The sequence below is a fragment of the Podarcis vaucheri genome (genome assembly GCF_965113315.1).
Source record: "Podarcis vaucheri genome assembly, chromosome: 3".
NCBI lineage: Eukaryota > Metazoa > Chordata > Lepidosauria > Squamata > Lacertidae > Podarcis > Podarcis vaucheri.
In genome coordinates this window covers 6,493,862-6,507,823 of record NC_138761.1, presented here as the reverse complement: position 1 = coordinate 6,507,823, position 13,962 = coordinate 6,493,862, and the positions used below count along the sequence as shown (strand labels likewise).

The 13,962-nt window shown below is 43.4% G+C and overlaps 3 long non-coding RNA genes across 7 annotated transcripts in view; 1 reads left to right on the top strand and 2 right to left on the bottom strand.

Moving 5' to 3' along the window:
- The window catches only part of LOC309529692, a 50,083-nt gene that overhangs the window by 28,538 nt on the left and 7,583 nt on the right, over positions 1 to 13,962 (top strand). Inside the window, exon 1 of one of the 2 annotated variants that reach the window (XR_014218322.1) lies at positions 10,495 to 11,445. The exons of the other annotated variant lie outside the window; for it this stretch is intronic. This is a non-coding gene — a long non-coding RNA (uncharacterized lncRNA). Of the gene's footprint in view, positions 1 to 10,494; positions 11,446 to 13,962 lie in introns of those variants that run through there. 2 annotated transcript variants of the gene reach the window in all.
- On the bottom strand, positions 379 to 10,361 carry LOC309529712. Of its 4 annotated transcripts, none has more exons than XR_014218354.1 (3): positions 8,682 to 10,361; positions 1,811 to 1,967; positions 379 to 552 (listed from the first exon to the last, which is right to left on the bottom strand). It is a non-coding gene; the product is annotated as an uncharacterized lncRNA (long non-coding RNA). The 4 variants fall into 4 exon arrangements; XR_014218355.1 differs by lacking the exon at positions 8,682 to 10,361 and adding an exon at positions 6,311 to 6,516; XR_014218356.1 differs by lacking the exon at positions 8,682 to 10,361 and adding an exon at positions 3,301 to 3,973.
- Positions 11,454 to 13,015, bottom strand: LOC309529731. The gene is made up of 2 exons (XR_014218388.1): positions 12,888 to 13,015; positions 11,454 to 11,706 (listed from the first exon to the last, which is right to left on the bottom strand). It is a non-coding gene; the product is annotated as an uncharacterized lncRNA (long non-coding RNA).

Sequence of the window (13,962 nt, the reverse complement as noted above, 5' to 3'; positions counted from 1 at the left end):
CCAGATCTGGTCTGGTCAGTTCAATAACCCCAAAATTCAGAGACCTGTGAATTTGGAAGGATGACTAAATTTCAACTGGCATACTTTTTCAAAGAGTACAACTCAGATTGGTTCCTATTTAAAAGGAAACTTCTTCTTCTCCCTTCCATTCCACCCTCCATATTTTACCACTTTTCATTTTCCACATTGTGGCCCAGTCCTACTCACTAGACTGTATAGAGAGATCCTCATCCCCTTTTAGTCTTCCTTTCTTATGGCGTTTTGGGCCTCTCCACAAACCATGCTTGCTGACACCTCCTTCTCATGGATGTAAGGTGCCATTTTGGCTTCACTAGCAATAGCACTCATGCTTAGAAATGAAAAACAGAGGGAAAAGGCTTTTGGATCTGCTTTTATTGCAAGGCACAAGCTCAGGTAAGCCTTGAAAATGTTGCTTTTTCAATCTGGATGCTTTGGAGAAGAAGTCCCTAACTGGGGATGAAGCGGGATCCAGCAGCTCTCAAAGAGAGGGAGCATCTTCCATTTTCCAAAGGCATCTATCACTCCTCCCGTCTAAAACATAGAAACCAGCAACAAAAAGACAACAGTTAACTCGGTTTCATAGCAAAGTGACCATGTTTGAGACACAAAAATACAAAGCAAGGCATGTTGAACCACAAGAAAGTTTTCCTGATAATAAACCATTGGTTAGGGATACGTCTGTTTCAGTTTTTCATTTCCAGAAGCTATGAATTACATAGATTCCCCTTTCAATGAGAATTGAATCCAATCTCTTGCCCATCCTTACCCCTGGGGGACTTTCTTTTCTAGGTACAATTAAATAGGGCACAGAATAGTGAGTGAGCTTGCAAGGTCTCCAATATTCTCCTGCAGACTGGATGTTATGCACGACAGGGATTTGTTGTCTTTGTGGCCCTGAAGAAGAGTTCAGGGTTAACAGGAAGCTTGCACCCCATTTTGTGGGAGTGTTTTGAGAAACACAAGAGAACGGACACCCTTGGGTTCATTCAGTCCAGTTGCTAATTTCTCTGTATACACCCAAGACAAAAGTCTACTGCCTCAAGTTCTTTAATTAAAAGATAAAATAAGAATGAATCTGCTTGGAACTGAAAGTGGGAGATTTGCATGGAATGTATGGGATGTGATACTGAGGTAATCTTAGACGGTGGAGGGCAGGACACCACACAGAGTAAGTGCACAACATCTGTTAAAGCTGCAGAATAGACATCCCTTAGGCACTGAGATAAACAATGGATGAAGCCGCACAACAAATTAAATGTGCCCCTCTGGTGTGGTTTAGGGATTTGGCAAAGGAGATCTGGCATAAGGTCACAGGGCAAAGGGGCCAAAGACAGCTGGACCAGCCATGAGGCAGGTGAGGACCCTGCTTCTGCTGGCAGAAGCCCCCCAGACAACAAACCCATTGGTGCCCCTCCTGCCCCGCTGGTTCTGCCTGTGGCGAAAGAACTCAGCACAATCTTGCTTAAAATGGGCAACAATGGTAGTGCCGCTTCTGTGTCTGCAACCAACAGGGTATGGTGTGTGTCAGCGGCAGATCAGTCCATGGCAGGAGGAGCAGGTAGATGGGCTTAGGAGCCGTGCTGGCAGAATGGCAAAGCAGAAATTATCATTTTGCATCAAGCGGCAATATGGGATGTGCCACCCTTGGCTGATTCTGGCATAGGTATTTTTATATTTATTTTTGCAATGGGGGAATTGAGCTTGCAGGCAAAGGATGATCAGTTTAGGGGACGCTGCATTGGGTACTTAAAATGATCAATCCAGGGGGTAATGGGTAAGCTGAAATTACCTTTTGGTAAGCTGAAATTACCGGTCGCAACATGGAATTCTAGGAGCACACCTTCCAATCTTTTTAGAATTATTAGGACAACCTTGAGGTGAGCAAAAACCATTGGCCTTATGATAGCAATCCCAAATATTCTGAGGTTCCTGGTTTTGTGCAGATCCTGTGCAAAGAGAGAAACAAACAAAAGTGGGGAGAAGGAAGTTAAATCACAATAGAATGAAAGAGAGGAACAACTGCACAGCCCTTTGAACAGGAGTGGCTCTGTGACGCTCTGGGTGCTGTGGCATCCCAACTCCTACCCCCCACCCCACCCCTTGCCACTGGCCCCTGGTGTTTACCACCCTTGCTACATTCACAAGGAGAAATGGTAAATGTGCTTCTCCAGATATTTGCTCATGAGTGGAGGGTGTCAGTCCACGAAACACGACAGCAAGAAGTGAGGCACACATGGCTTATACGTTATAGAGAAACTAAAGCCTGGAACTGAAGCCATCAGAGCCCCTAGGACTACCCAGAATAAAAGGCTCTATATTACATCAAGAAACATTTTCCACTAATTAGAAACTTTATACCCCAAATTTATTGGCAGACCTGTGGAAGAGACAAATCAAAATTTTATTTTCTAAAACGTATTCCATAAATTTGCATAGAATTGCATAAAATCTTACCAAACTGAGAAAAGAAGAGGCTCCTTTTCTTTTTCCTTACCAGTTTTACATGCGATGCCATTTTCCATATATTAATAAAAAGGTAAAGGACTGTTTTGACAGTTAATTCCAGTTGCAGACAACTCTGGGAGCCGGCGTTTGACCATAGACAGCTTCCGGGTCACGTGGCCAGCATGACTAAGCTGCTTCTGGTGAACCAGAGCAGCACACGGAAACGCCGTTTCCCTTCCCGCCAGAGCTGTCCCTATTTATCTACTTGCACTTGATGTGCTTTCGAATTGCTAGGTTGGCAGGACCAGGGACCGAGCAACGGGAGCTCACCCCGTCGTGGGGATTCAAACCGCCAACCTTCTGATCAGCAAGCCCAAGAGGCTCAGTAGTTTAAACCACAGGGCCACTCATGTCCCCTTTTCCTTATATTACTCTGCCATAATGAAGTCAACATGTGAACATCAAAGCACAGCCGTCCTCTGAAAGGCAGCTCTCCCTCCAAGTAATGTATTTTAAAAATGTACATGAAAAAGTGTAATTTCATGACAATAGCATGAAAATATAGGTTATAACAGGGCAAATTGCATAGCAATTATGGGCATAATGGGGAAATTCACCAACACAGTGCATCTATCCCCTAATAGACACACTTTGGTAAGCAGTTTTGTCTGATATATACATTTTTATGCTAATTTTACCACTAAAGAAATATCTCTAGCAAGAAAAGTGAGCTTCCTTTGCAAGGCCACAGAACAGCAACTGTACTCCTCTCCCTCTTCCACCCCATAATAGGCTGGCAGGTGTCCCTCTGTCTTCTTCCTCTCCATCCCTTACCTGGGGAAGCCAGGAGCAGCAAAGAGAGAACTGCCAAGCACAGGTGAAGGATCTTCATGGCTCAGGATGAATTGTGGTGACAAAGCCAGGCAAAGCCAGCTTTTAAGCCAAATGGAGCCCCAAAGCTTGCCAAGAGAGGGCTGGGAGGGAGAAGCAGATTGCATAAATGAATTTTTTTGGGGACGTTGTGACTTAGGCTGACGTGGACAAGAATGTTGCCAAAATCACGTGCCTCTGCAAAGGCATTCCTGCATTCTGTCAGTCATAGCAGTTTCCACACAAGATCACAAACATTCACGATGTTCTGTATTCATGTTTCAGAGGGAGATAGCTTAAATCAAATGAAACATTTATGAGGAGGATGCAATGCCCCACATAGGCAGTGCTAGGGGGATGTATCCCTCAGGTAAATAACTCACCCCTCACCTGTCCCCACCACATTGCTGGACCCTTGCGGTTACGTGAAGGAAGGGGACTTTTCACATGCTCACCTCCCACAATGATTATTCTTAATCTGGCCAAATTTAGATTCACAAAATGTTTAGGGGTATGCGTTACCCCTAAATCCCCCCATGAAATTGCACTGCGGAGTAGTAATAGCTTCAAACAGTTCTTCCAAAAAGAAAAAGAAAGATTCAAGTCCACCGATTGAAGAGGTTGAGTGGGACATGCAGGGCAAGGAGATTTCAAAGTTGAAATGATGGACTCTTTGCTTACTTGAAGTCAAGGCAATCTTCACATGCTCTCTTGTCCTTGTTCTCATTCTTGCAATCATCATCATCATCCTTTTTCGCAAACACCTTTTTCTAACTAGACTCAAAGCAACTTACAAAAATATTTTCAAACATGAGGGGCTCTGCTTCTCTGCTTGCTCCACTTGCCATGTTCCACTCTGCACCCCATCATAATTGGCCAACCTGTCCTTTCCTTTCTCCTTTCCACCCTAGGAGATGACTAAGCCCCCTTTCCCCCTTCCAACCCCTGTTTCTGAAGCTGCTTCACTCTTCTGTCCTGCGCTCCTTGGAGTCGCTGTTATTTGTGACTAAAGATCAGGGGTGATGTGATCTCCAGATCAGAAACATCCAAAGGCCGATGAGTTAACCTTCTCTGCTTTGAGGTTTCATTTGAGCTTTCATGCTCAGGCCTGGTGCTTTCATGTGCAAGGTGCTTGAACCTGAATATGGATCCCTTTGCAAGGAATATATGCAACCTAATCCTCAGCTAACAGACATGGGTGCGCTGTGGTCTAAACCACTGAGCCTTGGGCTTGCCAATCAAAACGTCGGCAGTTCAAATCCCCGTTACATGGTGAGCTCCCGTTGTTCGGTCCCAGCTCCTGGCAACCTAGCAGTTCGAAAGCACACCAAAAAATGCAAGTAGATAAATAGGTACTGCTCCTGCAGGAAATTAAAAGGTGTTTGTGTGCACTGTTCTGATTTCGCCAGAAGCGGCTTAGTCATGCTAGCCACATGACATTGAAAAACTGTCTGTGGACAAATGTAGGCTCCCTCAGCCAGTAAAGCAAGGTGAGCTCAGCAACTCCAGGGTCGTTCGCGACTGGACTGGGTCCTTTACCTTTTAACCCTCAGCTATTCAAACAAGATGGAGGGGAGAAGATCACAGTGAGCAAATGCCCAGCAGCTATTGAAGTTTTAGGATGGACAGTTATGGTGATCCCTTTCCACTGAGATAAACAATAGATGAAACTGAATATTAATCTAAACAATCAAATACCATGTGATTTAAGGATTAGACCATGTGGATCTGGCAAAACCTCACAGAGCAAAGCAACCAAAGACAGGGCTGATCCCAGAGCCTTGAGGCAGGTGAGGATGCTGCTCCAGGTGGCAGAAGCCCCCAACCAGGCACAATGCCCATGGGTGCCCCTCCTGCCCTGCTGCTTCTGCCAGTGGAGGAGAAGCACCAGCATCATCAGCACTGATTTTGGAAAATATCACGGCCATTTGGGGCAGTACGGGAAGTGCCGCCCTAGGCTGATTCTGCCATAGGTGTCTTTTGCAATTGACAAGGTATGAAAACAACTGGCTGTGCAACCAATTAAGCTTGCAGTCAAAGGACGATGTATTCAGGGACCACTTAAGTAATTGACACTTTGTGTAAGGAATGGAACAGGTAGCTAGTACTCACTGCTCTATGAAAATGACATTCTGTGTAATAAAAAGGTTGCATTAGAGATACTTTGTACTGCCAGTGGTTGTTTAATTAATGAAAAACCTAATTAAGACAACTGTAAATCTTGCAGGCTCTATAATTAACCTACATAATGACTATAATGAGTTTTGTTTTGGTTATTTCTGTTTCTGAAGGAATAGAATGGCTCTAAGACATGGATGGGAAGATGGAGGGAGGAGAGATGAGTTTGTATCGATGCAGTTTTTACATAATGGAGGAAATAATAAAGGTTTAATGGAAAACTCAAATGGATATAGCAGAAAAATGCTATATTAAAGGAGGTTAAACTGGAATCAGATAAATGATCATCAACTTGTAAAGAAACCTGTTGTTCATGTTAGCAGGCATCATAAAAGTTTTCCAAGTTTTACGTAATGAAACTATTTTCTCAGTTCACTGGCTCCCTTTGCCTAAATCCGTGAAGGGATGTTCATTTAGGGTGGTAGCCTAAAGCTACTCAGATCAGAGGCTCCTGAAAATGATTGATCCAAAAAATGCTACAAGAGGGGCATGGTGCGGGGAGGAGAAATGATACTTTCCTCTGGACACTTGTTTGATTCTCATTCGCCAAGCAGAAGTTCCCTTCTGCAACAATTATACAGTGGTGGACAGCTCCCAATGTCTGTGAAGAAAGACAGCAGGACATCATCAACAGGAGGCAGATATAATCGGTTTGTAACAGGCCAAATACTGTGTAGAGGGAGAACAAATACCATGGTCCACAAGTGAAAGGAAAGTTCATTCAGAAGAGCATGAAATGGAGGCACAACTTCATAGGCCCTCCTAAAATAAATCTTGGCTGGACCCTTGCGGTTACCTGAACGAAGAGCACCTTTCACAACAATAATTGGCCAGCCTGTCCTTTTCCTTCTCCTTTCCACCGTAGAGGATGACTAAGCCATTTACTTAATTACTTACTTACTTAAGGTAAAGGGACCCCTGACCATTACGTCCAGTCGTGGCCAACTCTGGGGTTGTGGCGCTCATCTCGCTTTATTGGCCGAGGGAGGCGGCATAGAGCTTCCGGGTCATGTGGCACGCATGACTAAGCCGCTTCTGGCAAACCAGAGCAGCGCACGGAAACACCGTTTACCTTTCAGCCAGAGTGGTACCTAGTTATCTACTTTTCTTTGACGTGCTTTAGAAATGCTAGGTTGGCAGGAGCAAGGACCGAGCAATGGGAGCTCACCCCGTTGCAGGGATTCGAACCACCGACCTTCTGATCAGCGAAGCCAAGATAACAAAGAGAAAGAGAGCTCAAAGTCGGTTCTGGTAGAGGGTTTAGGTTCATGGTCAGAGGAAGTAGAGCTTGAAGGGTTAGAGAGAAAACCCATAGCAGACCTTTGGGACCAGAGTCTTGCGAGAAGCCTAGCCAGAAAGAACAGTACTGAGAGGAAATTTCCCATATTTTGTTAATTAATTGATAATTCTCACTCACACAATATGCCACCCAAAAATATAAGAAAAATATAAGAAACCCTCAGCTATTCAAACAAGATGGAGGGGAGAAAATCACACTGAGCAAATGTCCAGCAGCTATTGAAGTTTTAGGATGGACAGTTATGGTAATCCCTTTCCACTGAGATAAACAATAGATGAAACTGCATATTGATCTAAACAATCAAATACCATGTGATTGAAGAATTCGACCAAGAAGAATTGGCAAAACCTCACAGAGCAAAGCAACCAATTAAGCTTGCAGAAGCCCCCAACCAGGCACAATGCCCATGGATGCCCCTCCTGCCCTGATGCTTCTGCCAGTGGAGGAGAAGCACCAGTATCATCAGCACTGATCTTGGAAAAGTTCACAGCCATTTGGGGGAATAAGGGATGTGCCACCCTAACCTGATTCTGCCATAGGTGTCTTTTGCAATGGACAAAGTATGGAAACAACTGGCTGTGCAACCAATTAAGCTTGCAATCAAAGTACCATGTATTCAGGGACCACTTAAGTAACTGGTGCTTTGTGTAACGAATGGAACAGGTAGCTGGTACTCACTGCTCTATCAAAATGACATTCTGTGTAATAAAAAGGTTGCATTAGAAATACTTTGTACTGCCAGTGGTTGTTTAATTAATGAAAAACCTTATTATGACATCTGCTTATTTCTGTTTCTGATGGGATAAAATGGCTCTAAGACACAGAATGGAGGGAAGAGGAAGGGAGGAGAGATGAGTTTGTATTGATGCAGTTTTTACATAATAGAGGAAATAATAAAGGTTTAATGGAAAACAAATGGATATAGCAGAAAAATGCTATATTAAAGGAGGTTAAACTGGAATCAGATAAATGATCATCAACTTGTAAAGAAACCTATGGTTCATGTTAGCAGGCATCATAAAAGTTTTACGTAATGAAACTATTTTCTCAGTTCACTGGCTCCCTTTGCCTAAATCCAAGAAGGGATGTCCATTTAGGGTGGTAGCCTAAAGCTACTCAGATCAGAGGCTCCTGAAAATGATTGATCCAAGAAATGCCACAAGAGGGGCATGGTGCGGGGAGAAGAAATAATACTTTCCTCTGGACACTTGTTTGATTCTCCTTTGCTAAGCTGAAGTTCCCTTCTGCAACAATTATACAGTGGTGGACAGCTCCCAATGTCAGTGAAGACAGCAGAACAAATGAATGGGAGGCAGATACAATCAGTTTGTGATAGGCCATATGCTGTGTAGAGGAAGAACAAATACCATGGTCCACAAGTAAAAGGAAAGTTCATTCATAAGAGGACGAAACGGAGGCACAACTTCATAGCCGACCCCCCTAAAATAAATCTTGGCTGCACCTATGCTTCCCATATTTTAAATTTGTTTGGAAGATTTTGACTTAGGCTGACATGGAGGAGAATGTTGCCAAAGTCACATGCTTCTGGGAAGATATTGCTGAAATCTGGTAGTCATAGCAGTTTCCACAGAAGTAGGATCCCAACTACAGATCGCAAACATTCAGATCTGCTGCATTCATGTTTCACAAGGAGATCGCTTGGATCAAACAAAAAGTTTATGAGGAGAATAGGCAGTGCCAGGGGGATGTATCCCTCAGGTAAATAACTCACCCCTCACCTGTTCCCATCACATTGCTGGACCCTTGTGGTTACCTGAAGGAAAGGCACCTTTCACAACAATAATTGGCTAGCCTGTCCTTTCCCTTCTCCTTTACACCATAGAGGATGACTAAGCCATTTACTTACTTAATTACTGTGGCAACCACACAGGGCCCCTGGACGTTTGATGGTCTGTTGACCCTGTGCCACCACTGTGATTGCTTTCTTCGCTGCCACCACCCCGCTTCTCATGGGGACACACGGAGTCCAGACAGTTGTTAACATTAACAAATAATCAAGTTTATTTTTAAATGCAGGAACAAGCGTATGGTTTCAGTTTATTTTTCTCTTGTCAGTTTCTTAATCTTAGTTCCTAACCACTCCAAACTGATTATTCCCAACTATCTATCTGACTCCACCTGACAATTCCTCTCACAATACATCTCTGCCAACCCAAAACTAATCCTCCCTCTTCCTTCTTCAACTCCCAAACCTCAACTGACTTTCAAAGCCTCCCACTCTAACTTTTACTCCCCCCTTGAATTCTCACTGGCCAATCACATCACACCCATTTTAACCCTTTCCTATGACCCATCCTAGGAGGCAAACGCCACATTCCTCCCCCCTTAAGAAGATTGACTCAGGAGGGATAACTTAACCTAGTTATTCTCCTGATCAATCAGCAGTACATCTTTATGGCAAATAAACATTTCCTAACCTGTCATTTCACCCTTCACTTCACACCTAACATTTGTACATCAAACACTGGGTTCTGGTAAAATATACATATATACAAAAGCCTGTTACATCTTAAGCATTCACTTAACTTTCAATTGCAGGTCTTCTGGATAAGGCGTCTGCAACGGTGTTCAGGGTCCCTTTCACATTTTTAACCGTAAAATTAAAGTCTTGCAGTGATAGGTCCCACCTCATCAGCTTACCGTTGGTCCTCATGGTTCTCAGCCACAGCAAGGGTGAATGGTCAGTACATAAAGTGAAAGTTCGGCCCCAGATGTACGGCTTCAGTTTCTGTAATGCCCACACGATGGCAAGGCATTCCTTTTCGATGGTCGAATAATGTCTTTCCCTTGGCAGTAGTTTCTTGCTTATGAAGGTGATGGGATGCATGTCGTCCTTCTCTCCCTGTTGGCACAGCACGGCCCCGATCCCGGCATTAGATGCATCGGTGAAGACGGTGAACTCACGATCATAATCAGGAGCAACAAGGACTGGATGTGATGTCAAGGCGCTTTTTAAGGCGTCAAACGCCCGCTGACATGCTGCTGTCCAGTTAACCATGTCTGGCTCCTTCTTCCGCGTTAGGTCAGATAAAGGCACTGCTATTTCGTTAAATTTTGGAATAAATTTGCGATAATAACCGGCTAGTCCTAGGAAAGCTCTGACTTTCTTCTTGGAGGTAGGGGTAGGCCAGTTGGAAATGGCTTCTACCTTTGTCTCTAAAAGTTTCATCACTCCTCCTCCCACCATGTGTCCCAGGTATTGAATAGTCGAGACCCCTATCTGGCATTTGCTAGCTTTGATGGTCAAGCCCGCCTCTTTAATTCGCTGTAGCACCATCCCTAAGTGCTCTTTGTGTCTCTCCCAAGTTGGACTGTACACAGCCATATCGTCCAAATAAGCAACTGTGAACTCTCTTAATCCGTTCAGGATTTTGTCCACCAATCGCTGAAAAGTTGCTGGCGCATTCTTTAAGCCAAAGGGCATTACTTTAAACTCAAACAGCCCTAAGGGACTTCTGAACACAGTTTTCTCCTGGTCCCTGGGATCCATTTCTACTTGATAGTACCCCTTTGTCAAGTCTAGGCAGGTGATGTAATGACACTGGCCTATAGCTTCGATCAGGTCATCTAAATGGGGCATTGGATATGCATCCGCTTTAGTGGCACCGTTCAGCTTCCTATAATCCAGGCAAAATCTGATAGATCCATCAGGTTTGTCTAATAACACTATGGGTGCTGCCCAGCGGCTTTCCGAAGGGGTTATCATCCCTGCCTTCAGCGTCGCCCTTACCTCATTGCTAACTTTCCCCACATACTCTCCAGTTATTCTGTAGGGGTTGACAGCAATAGGCTTAGCATCCCCAGTGTCGATATGATGTATAACTCCTTTATAGCTCTACCTGGAGTGTTACTGAAAATGTCTTTATAATCTTGTAGGATCTGCTTAACCTCCACCTGCTGATTAAGGGTTAATGTAGGAGCTATCTTTATTTCTTGTAGATTGCATAATTGCTCCCCTCTCCCTTCCCAGCATGTTATATCGGCTTCATCTGATTTGTCTGCCTCAAAACAATTAACGAAATCAGCATCTTCTTTCTGTTCTTGGGCAAAACTATGTTTTTGGCTTTTTACAAAAGGGACTAGCAGGGCTTGGTTTTCTCCCCTCAGAGTTCTGTTCCTCAGCTCTGTCTCCTTGGGCAACAGTAGCATTCCCCTCAGCATCGGGTGACTGTTGAACCCCCTTGGAGAGAGTAACTGCAAAAGAACTCTGTGCATGCTCTAAGAGATCCCATCCGATCAGCACAGTAGTAGGAATCTCCTCAGAAAGAGCAACCTGCCACTTCCCTGACCAATCTTGGAATTTAATATGGATTTCTGCAACTGGTAATACCTCAGGGTGTTTAGAAATTCCTTTTAATTTCATAACTTTCCCTGGAATTATTTTGGTGGGACAAAATATGATCTCTGGGTGGACAGTAGTGACTTGAGACCCGGTGTCTTTTAACCCCAGAAATCTCTTCCCATCAATCCAAATATCTTCCTCAGCATTTTTAAAAAGAAGATTATCTTGTTTTATAGCATAGCAATGTGCCACTTTAGCCTCCACTACTTCAGCAGGCTTCGGCCTGTCCTGACTAGCTTGGCTCTCCTCAGCTTCTTGGATGCAAAAGGTTCTTCTCTGAGGGCTTATATTACCAGACTTTTCTCTTCCAGATCTACAATTAAATCTTTTGTGGCCAAATTTTCCACATCCCCAGCATTGAACTTCTTTGGGATTTGTATAGTTTGTTTTCCATCCTTTCTCCTCAGTGAGACTGGCGTTGGCTTGGGCCTTGTCATTTTGCCCTTTTGACAATGGCCTATCTCCCTTGTCTTTCTCTGAAGAGGGGTTTCCCTTTGCTCGTTGGAATTTATTTCTGTTAGTGTGGCATCTGAATATAGACTGCATTTTTAATCAAGGCATATATTGGCTTATATCTTGATCAGGTTCCTAAATTAAATGGGCTTAGATTTTCAAAAGTTTCATGCCAGGCAGACCAGCTGCTTAAGAAAACACTGGCAATGTTTTCCTCCTAGACAAAGGGGCCCCTTGATTTATAGCAGAAAACAATTCTCAAAGTCGTAAAAGCTGGAATTACAGACTGAGTGAGGACACTGACCCTACATGTTACAGAAGATAAAAAAGGCAGAGACCAAACATAATTAGGAATGGGTAAATAGTAAAATAAAACCGTTAACCATGAGCCACAGGACAAAAGGCCAAGAGCACATGGAAAACAAAGCAACTGGCTAGAGAAGGGGGGGAGTGTAAACAGGGGAAGAGGCTTTTTTCCTATTTTACTTTGAGGCTGTAAACTGTTTCTTCCTTTTTACTTTGAGGAAGTTTATCCTTCTAAAAAGCTATCTATGATAATGTATGAAATATGCTGGCTTAAATGTAATTATGCAAAGGATTTAAGAAATGCTAGATTTCATATAGTTGTAAGAGTTGTAATTAAGTCAGCCATCAGCCTAGCCCCCCTGTCAGACAGGAGACGCCAATCGAGCCCTCATGACAAATGGCTGTCAGACCTTTGTTTAAAGACCTCCAAAAGGAGATATTTCATTGATGATGCATGAGAATATGAACCCAAGGTCTCTGACATCTGTTCAAGATAAAATTTTAAAATTATTAACCATCTGTTTTGGAGGGCAAGGAAGGCAAGAGGTGAGCTGGTAATTAAGATTCCTTGTTGAGACACATGTAAGATATATTACTACTTATTTGTCATTTATAGATGTAACAATATATAGCTCTTTGTGTTCCATATAAGGACAGGAGGATATGGGTGTATCTTTTAGAATTGGTTATAGCAATCAGCCAATAGGAAATTCAACCAGGCTGATTGAACAGAGGCAGCCACAGGAGGAGCAAAGGGGGCTGGATTAAGGGAATATAAGTGCTGGCCATAATGGCAGGAGGGCAGGCCAGAGCTTGGTAACCATATACCACTGTGCCTCTCATTTATTTGTCTGACAAATAAATTATTATTTTAATTTCTCTGTTGCTGCGTTGAATATTTCATTCCAGCTAAGCGTTAACCACAAGCAGGGTGCTACATTAGTCCCCCACACTTTCCCGCCAAAACTCGGTTCATTAAACCTATGGTCCCTTATTTCGTTTATTTGGTCAGCTAGGTTAGCGGCTTCTTGAAGTGATTGAGGGTGTCTTTCCTTTATAAGATATTTTAATCGGTCTCCGACATTTGAGAATAAATTACAGCTAATGACCCACTCACTGATCCTGGCTCTAAGGATCGTCATCTTGTCCTCATCTTTCACTTGAAAGTCTTGACAAGCTCTTTCAAATGATATAATGAAAGCCTCAGGGCAATCTTTTTCCTTAAACTCAGGAAAGCGCTTTAAATCTACCTTCACTTGAGTTGGACTACTGGTGTTATTACTATTATTTTGATTCTCCATAGCTGCTAATTCCAGTTTCCTCATTTCCAACTGAAATTGCATTCTTTCCCTCTCACTTTCAGCCCTAATTCTTTCGCTCTCCTGCTCAGCCTTAAGTCTTTCACTCTCCTTCTCAGCCTTAAGTCTTTCGCTCTCAGCTTTAATTCTTTCTATTTCTTGTGCAGATCTAATCTTTTCTAATTCCAATTTATATTCTTGTTCTAACTTCCATTTTACAAATCCTTCAGTGAATTTTGGATCTCCTGCCTCAGGTTTGATATTAGTTACATTTTCTAAACTCTGCTCTACTCTCTGAGGATTTCCATTCTCCTCTCCTTCAGAGCTTTCATAAGTTGTTTCCCTCACAGGGTTTCTTATCTTTTTGGGTGGCATATTGTGTGAGTGAGAATTATCAATAAATTAACAAAATACAGGAAATTTCCTCTCAGTACTGTTCTTTCTGGCTAGGCTTCTCTCAAGACTCTGGTCCCAAAGGTCTGCTATGGGTTTTCTCTCTAACCCTCCAAGCTCTACTTCCTCTGACCATGAGCCTAAACCCTCTACCAGAACAGACTTTGAGCTCTCTTTCTCTTTGTTATCTTGGCTTCGCTGATCAGAAGGTCGGTGGTTCGAATCCCTGCAACGGGATGAGCTCCCGTTGCTCGGTCCCTGCTCCTGCCAACCTAGCAGTTCGAAAGCACGTCAAAGAAAAGTAGATAAATAGGTACCACTCTGGTGGAAAGGTA